Source organism: Acomys russatus, chromosome 26 (assembly GCF_903995435.1).
Source record: "Acomys russatus chromosome 26, mAcoRus1.1, whole genome shotgun sequence".
NCBI lineage: Eukaryota > Metazoa > Chordata > Mammalia > Rodentia > Muridae > Acomys > Acomys russatus.
Window position 1 is genome coordinate 6,586,882 of NC_067162.1, and position 22,910 is coordinate 6,609,791.

Genomic DNA, 22,910 nt, shown 5'->3' on the forward strand with positions numbered 1-22,910 from the left:
TAGAAATGACAGAGAAGCTACACCCATAAAGATTCATCAACATGGCTGCCTAAATAAGACCCGATCAAGGGTGACACCAACAGATGCGCTAACATGGAAAGGGAAAATTTATGGGGCCTCAACTATAGACAGGTAACTACATGCTTTCCCAAGTATGAGCCCACAAATTGGTTATTTACTACTAAACGGTCAGCTCTGAAATCAGGCACACAGAAATTACTCTATTTAGACTGAATTGATATTTAGAAATATATATCAACAATAAAAGAAATGCTATGAATTAAGAGTAAAGACAGGAAAAGAAGCACCAATTCAGCAGCGTGTATGTGGCCTTATAATTACCTAAAGTGTGTGGGTTCTGTCATCTCATATGCAGTCAGACTGTGTTTCTCAGTTTCCACATCAGCCACTCAGCCAACTACAGATAGCAAGTTCTGACTTCAGTCCTCAGGAACCACACGGTAGATGGAGAGAACCGATGACCCCAAGCTTTCCTCTGACTTCTGTGTTCACAAACACAGTAAACAGAAGGAAAATAAGGTCACGTGGAAGAAAACTTTTGCAAGCCAGTCCTGTGTCCCACACCTTTAATCTCAGCACTCTGGAGGCAGAGGCAGATGGGCCTCTGAGTCTGAAGCCACCCTGGTTATGGAGTGAGCTCCAGGACAGCCATGGATTACACAAAGAAACCTTGTCTCAGAAAAAAGCAAGGAAGAAAAGGTTGCATTTGTAACTCCAATGTTTTGGCCCTTATTATTTTTTATTTTTATTTTTCTATTTATTTATTTATTAAGTATACAGTGCTCTGCCTGCATGTTCACCTGCAGGCCAGAAGAGGGCATTAGATCACATTATAGATGGTTGTGAGCCACCATGTGGTTGCTGGGAATTGAACTCAGGACCTCTGGAAGAACAGTCAGTGCTCTTAACCTCTGAGCCATCTCTCCAGCCCCAATTATTAATTTTTAAAATATTTTCAATGGGCTTTTACGATGTGTTGTGATCACATTCATCACACTATACTCTCCTCCTCCCCACCTCTCCTGAATTCACTTTCTTCCCAACTACTTCCCATCCTGCTAGTTTCTTTTTCATAGTCTTTGCTTGATGTCATTGCTGAGGTCTTGTTTAGGTAGCTAGACTCTTCTCTTGTCACTATTGTCTAATTAATAGAGCTATTTTCAAAGCATTTACGCTGAGTTAGGCATTGTAAATGTAAGTTAGAGGTCATTTAAAGTCTATACATGTAGTGAGAATTTTGGGATTTTGGTTTCTTTAAGAAACAGAAATACCATAAATGTTTTCATTTCAATCCCAGGTGTAGTGATATGAGGCTGCTTTGCACAGCTGACTATGATTTTCCTAGTGCTCTAGCAGAGGCGTGGTACTTGCCAGCTGCAGATGGTCTCTGCAGGTGTGTGACGTCTGGAATTCTGGCGACTCTTCAGAGGATATGTGTAAGTGCTGGGGCTCCAAGACACAGGGTTGGTGGTTGTTGGTCATGCAGAGGTAGGTTGTTAGTTGGCTGATGGTTGTTGTTGGTAACAGTGAAGATCAAACTGGCCCCGAGGAGCTCGATGCCCCTAATCAGCAGGAAGTAGTCTCAGGATAACATCGCTCCTTTTCTGACCCCTAAGTTTATTCAGCAATCTCTTTCCTTTCCTTTCTATCCTTTTTTCTCTCATATCCAGTGTTAGGGGGTTGAAAGGGAAAAAGAGAAGAGGTGAGAAGGGTGGTAGAAAGAAGAACCCACAAATTAGCAAATGCTGGCTACACATACATGTGTATGTTATATGCCAGTACTATACTTCTTTATGTAACCCCTGCAGATTTCAGTAATTGTGGGGGTGCTAGCTGAACACCCTCACCTGACTTGTTTGTTCTTTCTTTCCTGGTTTTGTTTTTTTTTAGACTATGTATTTGAGGATGGCCTTGAACTCCTGATCCTCCTGCCTGCACATCCTGAGCATCCTCAGTGCATGGAGTCTGGCATGCACCACTACACCTAGTTCATGGGATGCTAGAGGTTGGGCCAAGGCTTTCCTGTGTACTAGCCCATCGCTCTCTCAACTGAGCTACACCTGCCTCCCAGCCCAGTTGGTACATTCTATAAGACGTGCTCGTTCTCAGAAATAAGGGTAGCACCAGCACATTCCTTACGGAGCTGTAGGTCTAAACCAGCTCTGTTGGATCCATCCTTAATCTTGACTCTGGTCTGAAGCCTGAAGCTGATGGCGGTCACTTGCTCTTGTTTCTATTCTTTCTTGGCCTTTGGGAGTTCATAGGATTACCTTGTTCCAAACTGGTCTCTTCTTAGTGCTGTTCTTTCCGACTACTTTGAGTACTTTGTAATTTTTTGATCATGAATAGTGGCAGCAATAATAGCACATAATTTCTCCATAACTATTTTTTCCAACAGACATACTTATTCTAGATATATCTAATAAAGGTGGCATTAATTTTAGAAGTTGTACCAATGAAAAGAGAGTTTGGTATATGAACTTTTTTCATATCTAGAAAGCAATACATAACAAATTTAATAAAAGGGTAAATACTACAAAAGCGTTAATTTTTAATTATTACACAAACTCAGCTCCTCCCTGTTGGAAAGGATGCCTAGAACTCTGCGATCAGTTGTATTACATACAGCTCCGAGGAAGAGAAGAACACTAGCACCAGATGCCTTTAGTCCTAGGTAGAGTACGTGGAAGTAGAAAGCATGGCACTGGCTCGGAACACACTGCAGCATTTACAAGTAGGATAAGGTGATGATGAAATAGATAATGAGCATTATGGTATTTTAATAGGGGGGGACATAACCACCAATGCCCGCTGAGTAAGACTTAGGCATTATGTATTTAGTTGTATATAAAGAGGCCGTGCGTGCGTGCGCGTGCGTGCGTGCGTGCGTGCGTGCGTGCGTGCGTGCGTGCGTGCGTGTGTGTGTGTGTGTGTGTGTGTGTGTGTGTGTGTGTAAGGCAAATAAGGCCAGAGATTGATGTTACATATTTTTCATAATTATTTTTACTTTAGTTTTTGAGGCAAAGGTGCTCACTGAATCTCGAGTTCACTGATTGGCTACACTGCCTGGCCAATGAACCTCAGGAAGTTTCCTATCTCTACTTCCCCAGGCTGGGTAGTGGGGTACTGATAATGGCTTCTTCTTCTTCTTCTTCTTCTTCTTCTTCTTCTTCTTCTTCTTCTTCTTCTTCTTCTTTCTTCTTCTTCTTCTTCTTCTCTTCTTCTTCTCTTCTTCTCTTCTCCTCCTTCTTCTTCTTCTCTTCTTCTCTCCTTCTTCTTCCTCTCTCCTCCCTCCTCCTCCTCCTCCGCCCTCCTCCTCCTCCTCCTCCTCCTCCTCCCCCCTCCTTCTCCTCTTCCTCCTCCCCTTTCTCCTCCTTTCTTCCTTCTTCCTCCTCCTGGCTTCTTTCTTCACCTCCCCCCCATCTTCCTTTTTTCCTCCTCCTTCTTGTGGCTGCTAGGGACAGAACTCGGGTCTTTATGCTTACTGTACTGACTGGATCCTTTTCTGTATAAGTTGTTTTGTTGTACCATGTTAGACAAGTGCTCTACCACAGAACTGGAGCCCCATTCCTCAAATATGAGGTTCAGTGAAAGCTGGGAAGCAAAACAAAATGTAGATGAAAGTGAAATCCAACATATCACCTACCTCCCTGGCATAACAATTGGGTGCGTGTGTTTATAAATCTTAGTCAAGTTAAGATTCTCAGCCTTATGAATCTCAGCCTCATGGCATAGCTGATTTCCTCAGATGGAAAGAGGATCTGAGCCTCTTTCTGCACGTGCAAATCAGATAACTTTACCTTCTCAATGATGGAACAGAGAGCTAGTGAGTGCCTCAGGTAAAGAAACTGAGCTTTTCTTTCAGTTGGGAATCATTAGGAGTAGGGAGGAAGCTTCCTGAGCTCACTCTATAGTTCTAGAACGATATAAAGAGTTAGGTAGAGGGAAGGCATTGAAATAGGAGTCTGTTTTAGGGGTGGAAAACTGAACACACAGTGCCTTGGAAAGAACATTCAGACTATGGTATATCAGGGTATCAATATGAGTACACGAATAATAGCCATAAGGATGCTGGGGAGAATAGAGACTATGACTTTATAGTCACACCCTTGTGCAAGTCATGTCTGTCTGCATATATACCAATTCATGTTTTCACATTTCTTTGTTATGAATCTAAATAGTCCAAACACACTTCCGTCATGAGCTCTGAAGGAGACTTTGGAACAAAAGCTTTGTTTTTGAGCCAGTGACTTTTGTGTAAATCAAAGCGTGTAGTAAATATTTCCTGTGTATACGATATCTGTGGCTGGACTGTGGAGAAGAACGTGAGAAGACTGCCAGGGATAAAGACGTGGGTGGGGATCTACGCTCTCCCAAAGGGCATTATTTCCCTGAGGATGATGCTTCTGGAATCACAGAAATACCCACCCAACTCTCATCGACGGCTCCAGATCCCCTCTTCATTCCAGAGGTTTGGAGAGTAAGTGGAATTCTTAGAAAATATTCAGACAACAGCAGGAGGGTGAGAAAGTAAGTCTCTCCCGAGGTTATCACAAAAGCATTTGTTTTTGGATGACATCATGCTGGATGATGCAACAGAGTCCTCCTGAGTAGAAGTACAACTGGTCCAATTTATGTCTCTTTCTTTTGGATGCAGAATAGAATATTTTCTTTAAAGATGGGAAGATTTAGAAAAGTGTGATTTTGTTTTTCCCCCAAAGGCCCTTTACATAGGATGGCAGCTGAGGCAGGAACGAAGCTCTAGTGTGAGCACAGCTTTGGGTTTTCAGTAATAGTAACAATTTGTGTACGCTCTTTGTATATCTAGCGACTGTAATATAACGTAAGTGTGTTTTATGTATGCTTTGTGTGTTGTGTACAGCATGTGGCGTATGCATGCGAATGTGCATGCTGCTGTGTATACATGAAAAAGCCGGAGGAAGCTGTCCAGTGTCTTCCTCTATTACTCTCCACCCTTTTGCCCTGAAGTCCATAGTTTTGGCTAGGCTGGCTATCGACCGAGTTCTCAGACCTGCCCGTCTCTGCCCTCCGTTACTGAGGTTACGGATATGTGCAGCCACGCCTGGCTTTTTATGGGGATGCTGGGAATTTGAACTCCGATCCTTATGCTTGCTTGGCAATCACTCTTACCCACTGACCCATGTCCCCTAGCCCATGTATAAATCTTCCACGTATGTACAGTAGCTCAGTACTATTGGAATTATGTGGACACTTAAGCCCACTCGCTGAAATTCTTGGCCAGGTTTGCCAATGTATGTGTATATGAGCAAGTGTATGGCTATGTTTAGCATGGACCCTGAGCAGGGATGCACACAGACTGATGTGAGTTTCAAGGAGAGACCTTAAACCAGCACACACACACTCACAGATGATATGTTAATTAGCTTAGTTGTAGAAATCATTTCAAAAATGCATATGAAAATATACATATCTTGAACATACCTTGTTTTTATGTTAGTCATGTGCCATCAAGGTGAATGCACTTATTTGTAGTGTAATCAGTATTTATTTATGAACACTGGTTTTGTGGGGTACCATATCCTTTCCAACCAAACACCATGGAAATGCCCTTCTGTTTATCTTCTTAAAGCTTTGTGTGGCTGGGCAGATTTGTGCTTAGCACCTACCTATGTTGATAGGGGCTGACTTTCAAGGTTTTCTCCCTACCAAGATATCTAATTGACCCAGTGCAATTAAAAACATTCAATGCAATTAAAATTTTGTTGCACTCATTCCTTTAGGGCATGCATGTGTGGTGGTAGGGCTCATGCATGTCCCTATGCATGTGTGGCAGTCTGAGAAGGGCTTGTAGGAGTCAGTTCTCCTCTTGTACCTTTGTGGATCCTGGGGCTCAAACTTAGGTCCTCAGGTGTGGTAGCAAGTGCTTTACCCGCCGAACCCTCTGACTGGCTCCAGGGCTGGGTTCTGAAGATTATTTTCCTCGTGCTCTGTCTGTAATGCCACTCTCATCTGAAATCAAGTATCTGTAGACATGTGGTGTGGGTGTGAGCAACCCACATTGTTCATTTTGGTCTGTCATTGGTCTGGCTGAGGTGGTGCTGGTTGCTAATACATTTTAATGCCAGGCAGGTCATAGTTTCTTACCTTGTTCCTTCTGTAAGCAGCATCTCAGTAATTCCCGACTTTCCCCATCATCCTGGGACTCTTTTTTTTTTTTTTTTTTTAATTTTTAAGGCATATATTATGATTTTTTAAAAAATTTAATTAATGTATTCAGATTACATCTCAATTGTTTTCCCCTCACTTGTCTCCTCCCATTCCTCCCTCCCTCCCTCTTTCACCTTATTCTCCTCCCCTAGGTCTGTGACAGAAGGGGACCTCCTCCCCCACCATATGGTCACAGCCTATCAAGTCTCATCTTGGTAGCTTATCCTTTCTCTGAGTGCCACCCGGCCTCCCCTCCACAGGGAAGTAGTCAAATATCACCCTGGGACTCTTAATGTCAGCTTTTCAACAGACACAAACACTGATAGAAATTGCATTGGCATTACTTTGATTCTGCGCATCATTTCAGGAGAATTTTTAAGGGCCTCTTCTCTTCAAAGAAAATTATGTGTTTGAATTGCTAACGTTTTTAGTGAAGTCCTATGGCTCAGGATGCATCTTCTGTGTGTTTTGTAGATTTGTTTCTAGGAATTGGCTATTTAGTTACTAGCAGAACTTTCAAAAGTCTGGTAAATTAAAACAAAATTGTCTCAACTTTTACATCACAGCCTTTCTTATTTATTTAATTACTTTATTCAGATTACAACTCAATTGTTATCCCATCCCTTGTATCCTCCCATTCCTCTCTCCCTCCCATTTTCCCCTTACTCCCCTCCCCTATGACTGTGACCGAGGGGGACCTCCTCCCCCTCTATATGGTCCTAGGCTATCAAGTCTCATCTTTCTTTGCACTAACCAAGGACAATATAAGCAGTAAACATCGAATCCCTATTCTGATCTAGCCAATGGACAGGACATTCTCCACAGTTATGTGGAGAGCAGGGACTGACTCAGACATCACAGCCTTTCTAACTTAGCCCATAATCAGGTAATTTAGTCTTCTTGCTTTTTCAGCACGGTTGTTTTTGTGGCGTGGGATATCCTTTCTAAGCAAACACCATGGAGATGGCCTCCCATCTATCTTCTGAAAGCATTGCATGGCCGAGCAGGTTTGTGTTTAGAACCCACCTATGCTGACAGGGGCTGAATTTCATGGTGACACTGTTGTGGGCACTTAGTTTCTTTCTAATCCCTTTTGTTTCTTCTAGTTCCTTATTGTATTTAGTAGGTCCTTTAGTCTGACACCAGATGCCCTAACTGCCAAGAGAAACCATTCTTGTTTCTGATTTCAATGGGAACGCTTTGGAGAGTCCACCATTTTGAATGACTGTTATTCGGGTGTTTTGGAAAGGTTTCATTTTTAGCCTAAAAATCTATCTATCTATCTATCTATCTATCTATCTATCTATCTATCTATCTATGTACCTACTGTGTGTGCGCACACAAGCTTGTGTAGTATAGGCTGCATGAATTTCCAGGCCAGTGAGGGACACCAGTTATTTTGCTCTAGCACTCTCACACTGTCTCTGACACACGCTTTTGCACTAATCCAGAGCTAGACTTCTAGTGGCCAGCCAGCTCTAGACAGCCTGCTGCCTCTGTTCCCCATAGTGCCGGCCTTACAGAAACATGTGGCGACACTCAACTGCCTGTGTTCTTACCTGCCAAGCCATCTCCTCAGCCCTATTTCGGAGACATTCTCAATCAGATTATTGTGATGTTTAGCTTGTAGGTTTGGACAATGTTCAATATATGTTAATTAGATCAGGTGTATTATATCTATATTAATTAGGTCAGGTGTATTTTATGTTAATTAGGTCAGGTGTATTTTATGTTAATTAGGTCAGGTGTATTTGTGTTATGTCCTGCTGATTTTTTTCCTGCTTTTTCTGTGAATTAATAAGAAAGTTGTGTGAAAATCTTGCATACAATTGTGGACTTGTCTGGTTTTCCTTTTAATTATGTCACTTTTCATAAGCACATACATATTATGTCCTTCTGGTGGATCATACTAGGAAGTATAAAGCCTTTAGTTGTGAAATGACTTCTCTTGAGGCCTATTTATTTGTGTTTAGTAGTGTTTTCTGCCACAAAATCACCTTTATCTGGTTTAACACAACTACTTTAATTTTTTGACTAGTGTTTGAATGTTAAGTTTTTTTCTCACTCTTTTACTTGCTACAAGTTTGTGCCTTTATATCTTTTGTTTTCTCTAAAAAAAAAAAAAAAGAAAAGAAAATACAGTTGACATCTTACTCAGTTGGACTCTCAGGGAGATAGAAATTTGTGTGGCTTACTGGGGAGATACCACTTCCCACACCATTGCTGGCTATGTAACCCTGGAGGAGAGAGATGAAATAGGGCCAGATTTTGCAGGACTATTAATATCAGGGCAAAACTATTTGGGTCAGGTAGGTTTGGGGGACCAATGAAGAGTTTTTGAAAACGTGGATGATGCATGTATTATCTTGTGAAACCAGCACACTAGAGGCAATGAAGACGCTTCTGCATGCTCTTCAGTGAAGGAGCACCTACAACAACAGAAACGGATGCACAGCGAGCTGGGCAGGACAGCCTTGAGGACTAATCAAAACCCGGAGATAATATGATTGATGATAGACAGGAACATACCATGGGAAGTACCAAAGAATGGCTCCATACAGACAGGAACGCGCCAAGGGAAGCAGCAAAGAATGGCTCTATACAGAAGAGAAAGCGCTCACCGAATGCTTCCACGTGCCTGGGCACAATGCTTAGGCTTAGGGTAAAGGTGATCAGCAAACAAGCCAGGCAGCTGCATGAATGTTGAGGCAGGAGGATGAGTTTGAGGCCAATCTTGGCTACACAGCAGAACTTTGTTCCAACAAAACAAATCCACACGATAACCAGAAGGGTGATACGCTAACATCTTTACACAGGTGCAAGGTACCATGTAAAAGCCCAAGGATAAGTCAAGTGACCAGCAAAGGTGAGTCTACTGATCGTTAATCCATAAAACATGCGTATGTACAGGGAAGTGTAAAGATACAATATCATTTTTTTTTCTCCTCTCAGCACCCGTAGCTTTCAGATCCTAATGTGATCTCTCATGTGTACACTGCCCCCTCCCCTCTAGAGCAGTGGCTCTCAACCTTCCTAATGCTGCAACTCGTGAATACAGTTCTTCATGCTGTGAGGACCCCCCCGCCCCCCCCCCATAAAATTATTTTGTTGCTACTTCGTAACTGTAAATTTGCAAGTGATGTGGATCAAAATGAGGTTTGTGGGAAAGACTGTAAGCTTTGTCACAGGTAAAAGCAGTCTTGGCGGGCTTTACCCTCGGGCACCCCATGGATACTTTGTGATAGACTGAGTGGAGCCATCCTGGGCCTGGAATTCAGGAAGCAGACCTGGGGACCCCACCTGGACTATTGTTTTTCTAATGGACCCTCAATGGGAGAAGGAGACCGCGTGACACAGGCAGGCGGGCAGGAGAGAACAACAGGTTGAGACCGGGCTTGAGCGCACGTGGATCAGCGAACAGGCTGGACCAGCACACAGGCCAGAGACACCTAAGGACCTGTCCCGTGGAATGGATATGGAAAGGTTCACTCTTTTTTCCCTTTAACCTTTTCCCCCTCTTGTGTAAGCTAGTTGGGTTGTATAATAAAGTTTAATTGTTAAGAAACAGAGCCTACAGAGGTTTGCCAAAGAGGTCGTGACCCATGGGTTGAGAGCCTCTGCTCTACATCCTGTGATACTAGAGCTTGCTGTATGTTTCTGTCTTCATAGGCATTGCTGAGAAATGACCCTCATTTCATGGGATTTCCAGCAGAGGCATTCTCATGTAATAGCTGTTAACTATACTCACAGATTTATATTATTACAGGGTACTGACATAAGCTGCCAGGAGTGACCCAGTGTTTCCTATTCCTGATCTCTCCTCACTGTGGGGTTATTTAGCTTTCCCTACTAGTTATTTGCTCATTTTTCACTTTATATAGACTAAGGAATACAGAATTTGCGGTGGTTATTTAAAATCTTTGGGGGGGATTTTAGACTAATTAGTTAAATGTGTGATAACTCTCTCAGTCATAATTATTGCTAGTATTTGTCAGACAGTTTTATTATGTGTGTTTCAGTCTGCTGCTTTTGGCTGCTGTGTCCAGTTAGCATGGACTGTGAACTTGCGTTCAGCAAGGCTGTGTGTAGCAGCTTGGGTTAATTATGTTCTTCCAGCGCTGGCAAGATGGCTCAGCAGGTAAAGGGACTCACCCTCACAATGTAAGCTTGACGGCCTGAATTCAATACCTAGAAGCCATTTAAGGGTGGAGGTGAGAAATTATAAAATTATAAAATGTATGACCTGAGGCTTTTCCCAGTTCTCATTACTGCTAGCCTCAGGAGTTCCACCCTAGTTCCCAGAATAGCTATATGCGAGCTTCCAAATATCAAAGGTCCCATAGGTTTCCAGTAACTGCCCTAGGGACCCACACCCAAGTCCCCACAAGAGGTCTCCCAACACCAGATGTCCTAATGTCCATATGCTCTAACTTGATAAGCAACCCCACCTGCTTTGTGGTTTTAGCCTTTAAAAACTAGCCTGTAACAGTCACTGGGGGTCCTTAGCCTCTCGAGTGCTGTAGGACCCTGGTGCATCAGCAATAAACCTTTGCTTTTGCATCAGTGCGTTGTGCCTCATGTGGTCTCTCACAGCGACCCCGTTCCCAAGTTGGGTGTGAGGGCCCAACATTTGGTGCGTTGGCTGGGAAACTGGGGTCGCCCCGAGACCTCCGACTCACCCACTGAAGGTCTCCCCTGGCCCGGGCCGCCGACGAACGACGAAGACGTGAGTTACTTTTGTTGTGTATTTGTCTGTATTTCTGTCTCTCTGTAGCATGCAAGTCAGTAGCGGGATGAGAAGAAAGGGCAGACGTGTCCAGGCACCTTCTCTCCCTCACCCTGGAGGACGCTCTAGGTGGACATTTCGCCCTGGAGGACGCTCCAGTGGTGATCTGGGGGAGTTCTGATGACGCAGTCAGTCTCCTAAAATCCATAGGCGAGCGTGTATCCACATTGCCGTTAGAATTTGTATTTTCGGTTTGGCGCCGATTCAACGCCGCGCGGCTTGTGTTCTCTTGTCTACTAATTTTGTTCGATTGTGTTATTGCCCTCTTTGTGTTTTTGTTGACTGAAGCAACCAACGCTGACATGGGACAGACTGTGACCACCCCCTTGACCCTAACTCTTGACCATTTCAAAGATATACGTGCCGCGCACACAACCTCTCTTTAAGCGTCCGCAAGGGACGCTGGCAGACTTTTTGCTCTCCAGAGTGGCCCGCCTTCAATGTAGGCTGGCCACCCGAAGGGACCTTTGACTCCCTGATGATCACAAGGGTAAAGTCCATTGTCTTTAGTCCAGGGTTGCATGGCCACCCTGACCAGGTACCCTATATCTTAATGTGGGAAAGCTTGGTTTCAGACCCTCCCCCTTGGATCCGCCCATTCCTGACGCTCAAGCCCTAGCCGAAACCCGACTCCACCCTCCAGCCGGTGACGTCATCAGCCGCCCGAAACCAGGACCAGACTTCAACTCCCCGCGATTCGATTTCTCGGCAACTCCCTAAGCCCATCCTTCCTCCCGATCCAACCCAGGACCTTCTCCTCCTGGACCCTCCTCCATACCCCCAACCTCTAACCCCGCCAACTTCGTCTCTACCCTCTACCTCCTCCGCATCTATCCCCTCCACTGTCTCACCCACAGCACCTCCTTCCCCCGACCCACCTTCTCTTACCCCAGCACCCCCTCCTTCTCCTCCCCACCTCCACCTCCGGGCCCCACTGAAGGCCAATGGCAATCTTCCCTCTTTCCTCTCCACACAACCAACGGAGAAATCACTTACTGGCCTTTTCCAGCCTCAGACCTTTATAATTGGAAAAACCATAACCCCCCTTTCTCCCAAGACCCTCAGGCACTGACATCTCTGATAGAATCCATACTGCTGACACACCAACCCACCTAGGATGATTGCCAACAGCTGTTGCAAGTGCTCCTGATGACCGATGAACAACAGCGGGTCCTCCTAGAAGCCAGAAAAAAATGTTCCTAGCCCTGGGGGCGCACGCACACTCCTGCCCAATGAGATTGGCGCAGGGTTCCCCCTCACCCATCCAGACTGGGACTATGAAACCCCAGCAGGTAGGGAGAGCCTCCGTGTCTATCGTCAGACTTTGCTGGCAGGTCTCAAAGGGGCAGGCAGATGCCCAACTAATTTGGCCAAGGTAAGAACCATAATTCAGGAAAAGGATGAGAGCCCTGCAGCCTTTTTGGAGAGATTGTTAGAGGGGTTCCGAATGTATACCCCGTTTGACCCCACGGCAGCTGAACACAAGGCAACAGCAGTCATGTCCTTCATAGGTCAGGCAGCTCCTGATAGTAAAAGGAAATTACAGAGACTGGAGGGCCTTCAGTCCTTCAGCACCCAGGATCTGGTAAGGGAGGCAGAGAGGGTGTATAATAAGAGAGAAACACAGGAAGAAAAGGAAGCTAGAATGGCAAGGGAGCAAGAAGAACGAGAGGACCATCGAGAAAGACGCAGAAGCAAATAATTAACTCAGATCTTGGCCGCAGTGGTGGCCAATAATTCTAGGTCTAAGGGACAGGATAGGGAGGGGGGAGATCAGAGGCGGCCCAGGGTAGAAAAGGACCAATGTGCTTATTGTAAGGAGAGAGGCCATTGGATCTGAGACTGCCCTAAGAAACCCAGAGACCGGAAAAAGGTTCCAGTCTTGGCCCTAGGTGAAGATAGTGACTGAAGGTGTCAGGGCTCTGAAGCCCCCCCCCCCAGCCCAGGTTAACTCTTACAGTTGGGGGGCAACGTACTACCTTCTTGGTAGACACTGGTGCCCAACACTCAGTCCTGACCCAGCCAGCTGGCCCGATGTCATCAAAAACTTCCTGGGTCCAAGGAGCAACTGGGGGCAAGCTACACGGATGGACTAATAAATGAACTGTTGACCTTGGCACAGGTACCGTGACCCACTCCTTCCTAGTAGTTCCTGAATGCCCCTATCCCCTGTTAGGAAGAGACTTGCTAACCAAGTTGGGGATCCAAATACACTTCTCAGAAGAGGGGGCACAAGTACTTAACTCCATGGGAACGCCTGTGCAGAGTCTCACTGTTAAACTGCAAGATGAGTACAGATTGTTTGAGCCCACCCCTCAAGGACCCCTTTCAGAAGATAACCCATGGCTCCAGAAGTTCCCTCAGGCATGGGCAGAGACCGGAGGGCTTGGACTAGCCCACACACAGCCACCTATTATTGTGACTCTTAAACCCTCGGCTGTACCGGTCTCAATCAAAGAATACCCGATGAGTCAAGAAGCCCGGCTGGGCATTAAAAAACATATCCACTGATTCCTGCAACTAGGAGTCTTAAAGCCTTGTCAATCCCCCTGGAATACTCCACTCTTGCCTGTAAAAAAAAAACCAGGGACGCAGAACTATAGGCCCGTGCAGGACCTCAGAGAAGTCAATAAGAGGGTGATAGACATCCATCCCACAGTGCCCAACCCATACAATCTACTGAACACTCTAAGGCCGATTTTACTTGGTATACTGTCCTAGACCTTAAAGATGCCTTCTTTAGTCTGCCCTTTGCCCCCCAAAGCCAATTGTACTTTGCCTTCGAGTGGAAGGACCCTGAATAAGGACTCTCAGGACAGGTGACTTGGACGCGCCTTCCCCAAGGTTTCAAGAATTCTCCAACCCTGTTTGATGAGGCCCTGCACCAGGATTTGACTGACTTCCACACCCAGAACCCTGAGGTGACACTCCTGCAGTACGTGGATGACCTTCTATTGGCTGCTCCCACCAAGGAGGCCTGTATCACCGCCACCCAGCACTTACTCCAAGAACTGGGTAACAAGGGCTATCATGCATCGGCCAAGAAGGCCCAGATCTGCAAAATGGAGGTAACATATTTGGGCTATGTCCTGCGTTAGAGAAAAAGATGGCTCACCAAGAGTCGAATCGACACGGTGGCCAAGATTCCCCCACCTCAGAGCCCCAGACAGTTAAGAGAGTTCTTGGGGATAGCAGGCTTCTGCAGATTATGGATACCGGGCTTTGCTGAACTTGCTGCCCCCTTATATCCTCTTACACAGGGCACTGACTCTTTCCAGTGGGGGGGCCCCCAGCAACAGGCCTTTGAAGCCATAAAGAAGGCCCTCCTGTCTGCCCCGGCCCTGGGATTGCCAGACACCACAAAGCCATTCACCCTCTTTGTAGATGAAAAACAAGGGATCGCCAAGGGGGTATTGGCTCAAACTCTGGGACCTTGGAAACGGCCTGTGGCCTACTTATCTAAACAATTAGACACCGTAGCCACCGGATGGCCTCCATGCCTTCGCATTATGGCCGCCACTGTGCTGTTGGTTAAAGATGCCAACAAATTGACCTTGGGGCAATCCATGAACATAGTCATGCCTCATGCATTGGAGGCAGTGATACGCCAGCCCCCCCCCCCCTCGATAGATGGGTTACTAACACCTGTCTCACTCACTACCAAGCTCTACTCCTAGACTCCGAACGTATCACCTTCAGCCCTCCAGTTACCCTCAACCTGGCCACATAGCTGCCAGCCCCAGACCGAGGACAAGAGACTCCACATGACTGTCATCAAGTGTTGGCTGAGACACATGGAACTCGAGAGGACCTCCAAGATCACGAACTTCCAGAAGCCGACCACACTTGGTATACGGGCGGTAGCAGTTATTTGGACTCAGGTACCAGACGGGCAGGGGCAGCAGTGGTGGATGGGCAGAAGGTCATATGGGCCCAGGCCCTTCCCTCAGGGACCTCTGCCCAAAAGACTGAGCTTATAGCCTTGACCAAGGCCTTGGAACTCTCTCGAGGCAAAAAGGCTAATATCTACACAGACAGCCGGTATGCCTTTGCCACCGCCCATATACATGGGAGCATCTATGAACAGAGGGGCTTATTAACATCAGAGGGCAAAGAGATAAAAAACAAGCCTGAAATTAAAGCCTTGCTAAAGCCCTCTTCCTGCCTGCTCGGGTGGCCATCCTTCACTGTCCTGGGCATCAAAAAGGACAGGACCCCATTGCCCTGGGCAACCAATAGGCAGACAGAGTGGCAAAACAAGTCGCCCGCATGGAGGCCCTAACACTGGCCCTAGAGGCCAATAGAGCCAATCAGGCAACCAGCCAAGTAGAACCATATATCTATACTTTGGAAGACCAAGCCAAGGCTCAGGCCTTAGGGGCCTCATTAGACCCAAAACTCCAGCAGTGGATCAAAAATGACAAGACCGTGCTACCAGCCAAAGAGGGAACTGCCATGATCCAACAGATGCATGCCTAGACCCACCTAGGATCAAAAAAGCTGCGACAGATCCTGGACAAAACAGAGTTCATCATCCCTGGAGCCAACACCCTGACTGACAAAACTGTAGCTAATTGCCAAGCCTGCCAGGAAGTCAACGCTGGCAAGAGCCAAGCCCCGGAGGGAACCAGGGTCCGTGGAGACAGACCAGGAACCTACTGGGAAGTGGACTTCACTGAGGTAAAAACCCCCAGCTGTGGGTTATCGATACTTATTGGTCTTCATAGACACTTTTTCAGGATGGGTAGAGGCTTTCCCAACCCGACGGGAAACAGCACAAACAATAACCAAGGCCATTCTAGAAGACATCTTTCCTCGGTTTGGACTCCCTAAGGTAATCGGGTCAGATAATGGGCCGGCCGTCGTCTCCCAGGTAAGTCGGGGATTGGCCAAGATCCTGGGGACTGATTGGAAATTACATTGTGCTTATAGACCCCAAAGTTCAGGACAGGTAGAAAGGATGAACAGAACTCTAAAAGAGACCCTGACTAAATTGACCATAGAGACTGGCTTAAAAGACTGGAGACGCCTCCTACCTCTGGCCCTGTTAGGGCCAGAAACACCCCTTCTCGTTTCAACCTGACTCCATATGAGATTTTATATGGAGGGCCACCTCCTCTGTCTACCATGCTCAATTCTTATCAGCCCTCTGCTTCCAAAACTGATTTACAGGCTCGCCTAAAAGGGCTACAAGCGGTACAGGCCCAAGTTTGGGCCTCCCCTTGCTGAGATCCTCAAGCCTGGCCACAACCAGACGGGACACCCTTTCCACGTCAGTGACTCAGTCTACATTTGACGACACTGTTCCCAAGGACTCGAGCCTCGGTGGAAGGGACCCTATACAGTCCTCTTGACCACACCCACCACTCTCAAAGTAGACAGAATTGCAGCTTGGATACATGCCTCCCACGCCAAGGCCGCTCCTCCTCCTCCAGACCCTGAGCAACGCTCCCAATGGCGCCTACACTGCTCCGAAGATCTTCTAAAGATAAGACTTACAAGATCTGGTCTTTAACTGTGCTCTTCCTCATGTTGGCGCTAGGGGCAGTGGCCTACCTCAATCCCCATCAGTCCATGAAACTCACTTGGCAGGTCTGATCCCAATTGGGGGATGTGATTTGGTCAATATTCTGAGAAGCCCCGCCCCCCCAATACCTGGTGGCCTGATTTAACCCTAGACTTGTGCCTCTTAATTGCTGGCTTAGATACTTGGGATATCCCAGAGAGAAGTTATAAAAAGTTACCCATTCTTTCTGAAACCACCCATTACCAAAGAACAGCAGCCTTAGGTTGTGCCAGACCCTGGTCAAGATGCCAGTTACAACTGGCTCCTTTTTATGTTTGTCCTCGAGATGGTAGGTCAAGATCAGAAGCCCACCGATGCGGAGGGCTGCAAAGCTTTTATTGTGCTGCCTGGGGGTGTGAAACATTAGGCTCCATCTATTGGAAGCCCTCCTCGTTGTGGAATTTAATAACCGTATCCCGCAACCACTCAGGCACTACTAAATGCCCTCAGCGGGGATGGTATCTTCCTAGCTCCCAGGCTACTTGCAATCACGATAGCCAATGCAATCCCATAGTTATAAAATTCACAGAAAAAAGAAAAAAGTATTCGGATTGGGTAACAGGGTGACAATGGGGCTTAAGATTTTATGTAGAAGGAAATGACCCAGGACTTACTTTCTCCATTAGATTAAAAATAGAAAAAACCCTAAAAATATCTATAGGCCCCAACCCCATCCTTGCTGATACCAGGGTACAACCCCCACTCCCCAAAATCCCGACTATTGCCCCAACTCCTCTACCCACCACCCCAAACATGGAGCCACCCTTACCCAAGACTGGAGATCGACTCTTTAACCTGGTTAAGGGGACTGTCCAAGCCCTCAACACCACCAACCCCCAGGCAACCCAGTCCTGTTGGCTCTGCATCACCCTAAGCCCACCTTATTATGAGGGAATTGCTACCTCAGCCACTTTCTCTAACACAAGTAATCATTCCTCCTGTGACTGGGGTCAGCACAAAAAGCTCACCTTGACGGAAGTTTCGGGTCAGGGGACATGTCTAGGCACTGTACCCCCTAGCCACCAACACCTCTGTAACTATACCCTCGCCATAACTACCACCCCCAGTAACTACTTCCTTACTCCTCCCTCTAACCTATGGTGGGCCTGCAACACTGGACTCAGCCCTTTTGTCTCCACTGCCATATTTGCTGCAACCCACTATTGTGTGCTAGTCCAGCTCATCCCCAGAATTTACTATCAGACTGCCCAGGCTTTCGAGGCCAATTACAAGGACACACGCCCCTCCCGCTTTCGGAGAGAGCCAGTCACTCTGACTCTAGCTGTCATGTTAAGCTTGGGGGTTGCAGCAGGGGTGGGGACGGGGACAGCAGCCTTAATACACGGGACCCAACAATTTAACATGCTTAGAACAGCAATAGACGAGGACCTCCGTGCCATAGAGCGGTCCATCACCAAGTTAAAAGAGTCCCTTACATCACTATCTGAGGTGGTCCTACAAAATAGAAGAGGGCTAGAACTGGTGTTCCTCAAAGAAGGAGGTTTATGTGCAGCTTTAAAAGAACAGTTTTTATGTGGATCATTCTGGGGTAGTTAGAGATTCCATGACCAAAACTCCGAGAGCGCCTTGACAAGCAACAACGAGAACGGGAGGCCCACCAGGGATGGTTTGAAAACTGGTACAGTCAGTCCCCTTGGTACTCCACCCTGATATCGTCTATCATTGGACCCCTGATCCTGCTCATACTCACCTTCGGCCCTTGCCTCTTAAACCGCCTAATGGCTTTTATCAGAGATCGACTTAATGCCACTCAGGCCTTAATCCTGACCCAACAGTGCCAAGCCCTTAAACAAGAGCCTCAAGATTGAGGCCAGATACAACAAGAGGAGGGAATGAGAAATTATAAAATTATAAAATGTATGACCTGAGGCTTCTCCCAGTTCTTGTTACTGCTAGCCTCAGGAGTTCCACCCTAGTTCCCAGAATAGCTATATGCGAGCTCCCAAATATCAAAGGTCCCATACGGTTTCCAGTAACCGCCCTAGGGACCCACACCCAAGTCCCCACAAGAGGTCTCCCAACGCCAGATGTCCTAATGTCCATATGCTCTAACTTGATAAGCAACCCCACCTGCTTTGTGGTTTTAGCCTTTAAAAACTAGCCTGTAACAGTCACTGGGGGCCCTTAGCCTCTCGAGTGCTGTAGGACCCTGGCACGTCAGCAATAAACCTTTGCTTTTGCATCAGTGCGTTGTGCCTCATGTGGTCTCTCACAGCGACCCCGTTCCCAAGTTGGGCGTGAGGGTCCAACAGAGGTAGAGGATCAGCTCCACAAAGCTTTCCTGCGATCTCCGCATGCTCGCCAACACAACACACCATCCACAAATGTACACAGACATAAAAACAGAATTAAAAGGAAAAGGTGTTTTTCCGGAGTAGTTCTGAATTTACTTCTACGTATACTGTCTGGGGCTCTTTTATATTTCTTTAGCATGTCATCTCAGACCACACTCGACATAGACTCAGTCCCACACTTTCAATCCTCAAGATTTATTCTAGCGCCCAAGCATAGACAACCGAGTGTCTCTACTGTCTGCTGTTTTCTTATGCTACTGAGCACGTTGGCCTTAACTGAGACTTCACCCTTGTAGCTTCATGCTGGGGCCTTAGATGGGATTTGCCACCGTGCAGGAGCTGGCTTCCCTGTGTATTCCCTTTGAAACTAAAGTCATCTCGTGACGGCTTCTCATGCCCACGATGAAGCCAACTCAGGGGCCGCCTCACTTCCTACCCAGATTCAGTTCCTTCATTAGTCTTGGCATCTGGAGAATTTTTTTAATAGGACCTTAGCTGAGCATTTGTTGCATTGGTGCAATTTCACCCTCAGCATTTCGAGCTTATTACATGCAGGGTTTTTAATGGACTTTTCATATTGTTGAAAGCCAAATCTTGAATTCTTCCTACATCTATAAAAGATTTTCTTAACATGTTTTTAAATACCCTCTCTTAACTTTTAAAAAGAACATTCGACTTTATAGTTGCTATATGGCCTTAAAATGGTATTTTCCCTTTCTTTTGACTTAATAAAAACCACAAAGTTAGTTCTGATATCATTAAACCTCACCACATCATAAATTCTCCTCAGAGGCACAAAGGGGAATAATTAACTCCGAAGATTGATAGAAGCCTGGCCCTTTTAACTTGAGAAAGTCGCCTTGAAGAATGCATCCCACGTGAATAAATAACGCGAAATGCAGGTACTGATTACCTGCGGCCCAGGGGCGAGAGCGGAGAAATGAGCTCATTAGGGAGCTTCAGTTACATGGAAGTGTTTTACTCTCGGAGTGACTCCGAAATACTGTATACTCATGGGCTCGTTGTGTGCTCGGCACTTAGAAGATGCCCCGGATACCGCATCATCCAAGTTGTTGAGGAAATCACCATCAAGCAAGCTGCTCCGCGGCTTCAGCACAGAGGAGCCGCTTACATGTCGTTTGTTGAGTGAAATGACACTTTCTTTTTTCTTCCAAGGCAGGGTCTCACCATCACTTACTGGAAACTCACTGTTGTCAACCAGGTTGGCCTCACGCCACAGAGCGCCACCTGGATCTCCCTTCCCAGTGCTGGCGTCATAGACACACCCTGTCATGTCTGACCTAACAAATTATTTTAAAAGGCAGGATTTCTTTTGTGTGTATGTATGTTGCCTGTATTTGTGTATATAAATGACTTGTATGGAGTGCTCAAGGAGTCCAAATAGGGCATCGAATTCCCTGGAACTGAATGGTTGTGAGTAATCATGTGGATGGTGGGAATCAAACCAAGGTAACACCACAAGAACAGGCATTGCTCTTGACTGCAGACCCGCTTAACCAGCGCTGTCTTTTTTTAGTCTTTGTGTGTATACGTGCGAATGGAGCATATCTCATGTGTCACGTCTAATCTGTGAAATAAAAAAATACTTGTATTTTGTGTCTTCATTTGTTTGCTGGTGTTGGTGTGTGCATGTGGGTGTGCATTAATGCATGCGCAGGTCAGAGGCTCACGTTGGATGACTAACACCTTACTTTTGAGGCCTTCCCCATTTCTGGGATTGCAGTCATACACAGCTAGTGGCTGCCTTTTACTTGGCTGCTGGGGACCTGAACGCAGGTTTTCCATACTTGCAACGTTCTCTTTCCTGCCACTTAGGTTTGTTCTTTCTGTATGAAATTCTGTTTCCTGTGCACACAGACCAACATCAGAAATGAGCACAAAGGCAAGCAGAGCCAGCGTGCACATTGCCGTGTTAGAGAGACAACCCCACAGCAGCACACGTACTGGCATGTTATAGAAACAACCTGTGTTACAGAGACCCCATACCATGTCAGCAGCAGGCTGGATCTGAGCCACCTTCTTTTTGGAGAAAGGTTTCTTTCAGCATTTCTACAAGGATGTTCTCCGCCAGTTTTCCTTGTATGTTTCAAATACAAGTTGCGGTCTAGAGATTCTGACCACTTGTGCCCTTTAATCCTGGAAGGAAGGAGGAGGAAGGACCGACTGTCATTTAGATGGCCTGGGTCCTTGTAGCTGGTAGTTGCCTTGGTTCTCTGCGTAGATTGTCTTTCGTGTTTCCAGTGTCGAAACTGGTTATTTATCAACTGCTTCTTTTGTGCCAGCATTTGGTGAACAGAGTGCCTGACTTCATCCTTGCAACATTCCTATAATGCAGGCTTTCTCACTAGCTTCTCTTTGAGACGGAGGAAATAGAACATACAACTAGTGCGATAACTAATTAGCGTTGTCAACTGCATCTCGCAAGCTGCTGGGCACTCCTACGAGGTCATCCGAAGCATGGAGACCCACCGTCAGTATGGCAGTATCCTCGGATGGCGGCACGTATGAACAGGCACAGAAGGAGGCTTTGCTTCAGCTCTGTTTCCCTCGCAAGCCTGTCTATCTCATTGTTGAAGACTATTTGGTGTTGTGTCCCAGACTGACCTTGAACACGTGCTCCAGTGGGAGCCTCAGCCTCCTGAGGGTTAGGGTGACAGGTGGGTGCCAACATGTCTGGTTTTTATCTGTTCTCACTCTCTCGCTGTCTCTCCGTGTCTCTATCTCAGTAGCAGTATTAAACACCATATAACAACAGCTTGATATTACTGGACGTCAAAGAGTTAATTAGGTGTATTGAGTCATAAGATTTAAATGAACCTGTTTATAAAAGGTAGATATGGCAACAATATAAGGAATAAAGGAGCATTTTTTAAAAAAAAGCAAGCCATGCCATTAGGACAGAGGATTGTTTGGAGGCAGAGTACGGAGAGAGCTGCCCGAGGCTACTATATAGAATACCCGCCCATGCTGATGGCATGTGGGATAAGCTAGGTATGTGGTTTTATGTTTTCTGTCATACCAAAGACTATTAAAAGAAAAATCTTTGTCGTGGGAGCCTCACCTTTGACCCATCAATCAAATAAAACCTTCCTTCTCTATCACTGCTGTTAGGGGAGCTAGTGCAAAATAGGACTATGAATGAAAGAAAGAAAAGAAAGAAAGAAAGAGAGAAAGGAAAGAAAGTTAGCCAGGCCACATTCCTTTCTACTTGCTTTTTAGATGAGGTAAGGAAGAGGATGGAGGGAGAGATGTGCTAAGAATGGAAGGATTCAGTGATGAATTCAGTGAAGAGAAAATGCCAATTTCTCTTTTCTCTCTGACTTCTTTTTTTTTTGTTTTGTTTTGGTTTTTTTTTGTTTTTTCGAGACAGGGTTTCTCTGTGTAGCCTTGGCCATCCTGGACTCACTTCCTCTGCCTCCCGAGTGCTGGGATTAAAGGCGTGCGCCACCACGCCCGGCTCTTCTCTCTGACTTCTTAGCAAATGAGAAGCATGATTAGTTCATAACTTCACAACTCAATAGAAATCCTATTCAAACCAAGTAAATGTGTTTTAACCTAATCGCTAAAGCTCGAGGGATCACCCCCCCCCCTCCCCAGCATTTCTTAGAGAAAGTAAACATCTCTAAACTTCATCTTGAGCTCTGGTTTCTACTTTCAAATTATTGCAGCCTTGCTTACGAACCACTTAGATATGTAGAGGTAGTCTATTATATGAGTAATGCATCACAACCGAGCTAATAACACATCAATTAGATCAATCTTCTTCAGTCTGATGTCCTATTGCCTAGGCACCCTCTGGGTCCTACTACACCCCACCCTCGCAACAAAGCTGACCCGTAAATCCCACAGGCATGTGTGGTGTGAGCAGATGTTTTCTTTTTCCTCCTCCAGAATTTCACAGGTGTCCGAAAACATTGTAAAGATGCAAGAAGAAGCCAAGCTAAGGACAAATGCCCCAGGGTGGCCAATAAATAGCTCTGTTGCTTCATGAATATTTATCTGCTTTGTAGTT

General features: G+C 46.1%; 1 pseudogene; it reads left to right on the top strand.

Moving 5' to 3' along the window:
• The first annotated feature begins 11,298 nt into the window (after nucleotides 1–11,298).
• On the top strand, nucleotides 11,299–16,511 carry LOC127209634 (uncharacterized; annotated as a pseudogene).
• The last annotated feature ends 6,399 nt before the right edge of the window (nucleotides 16,512–22,910 follow it).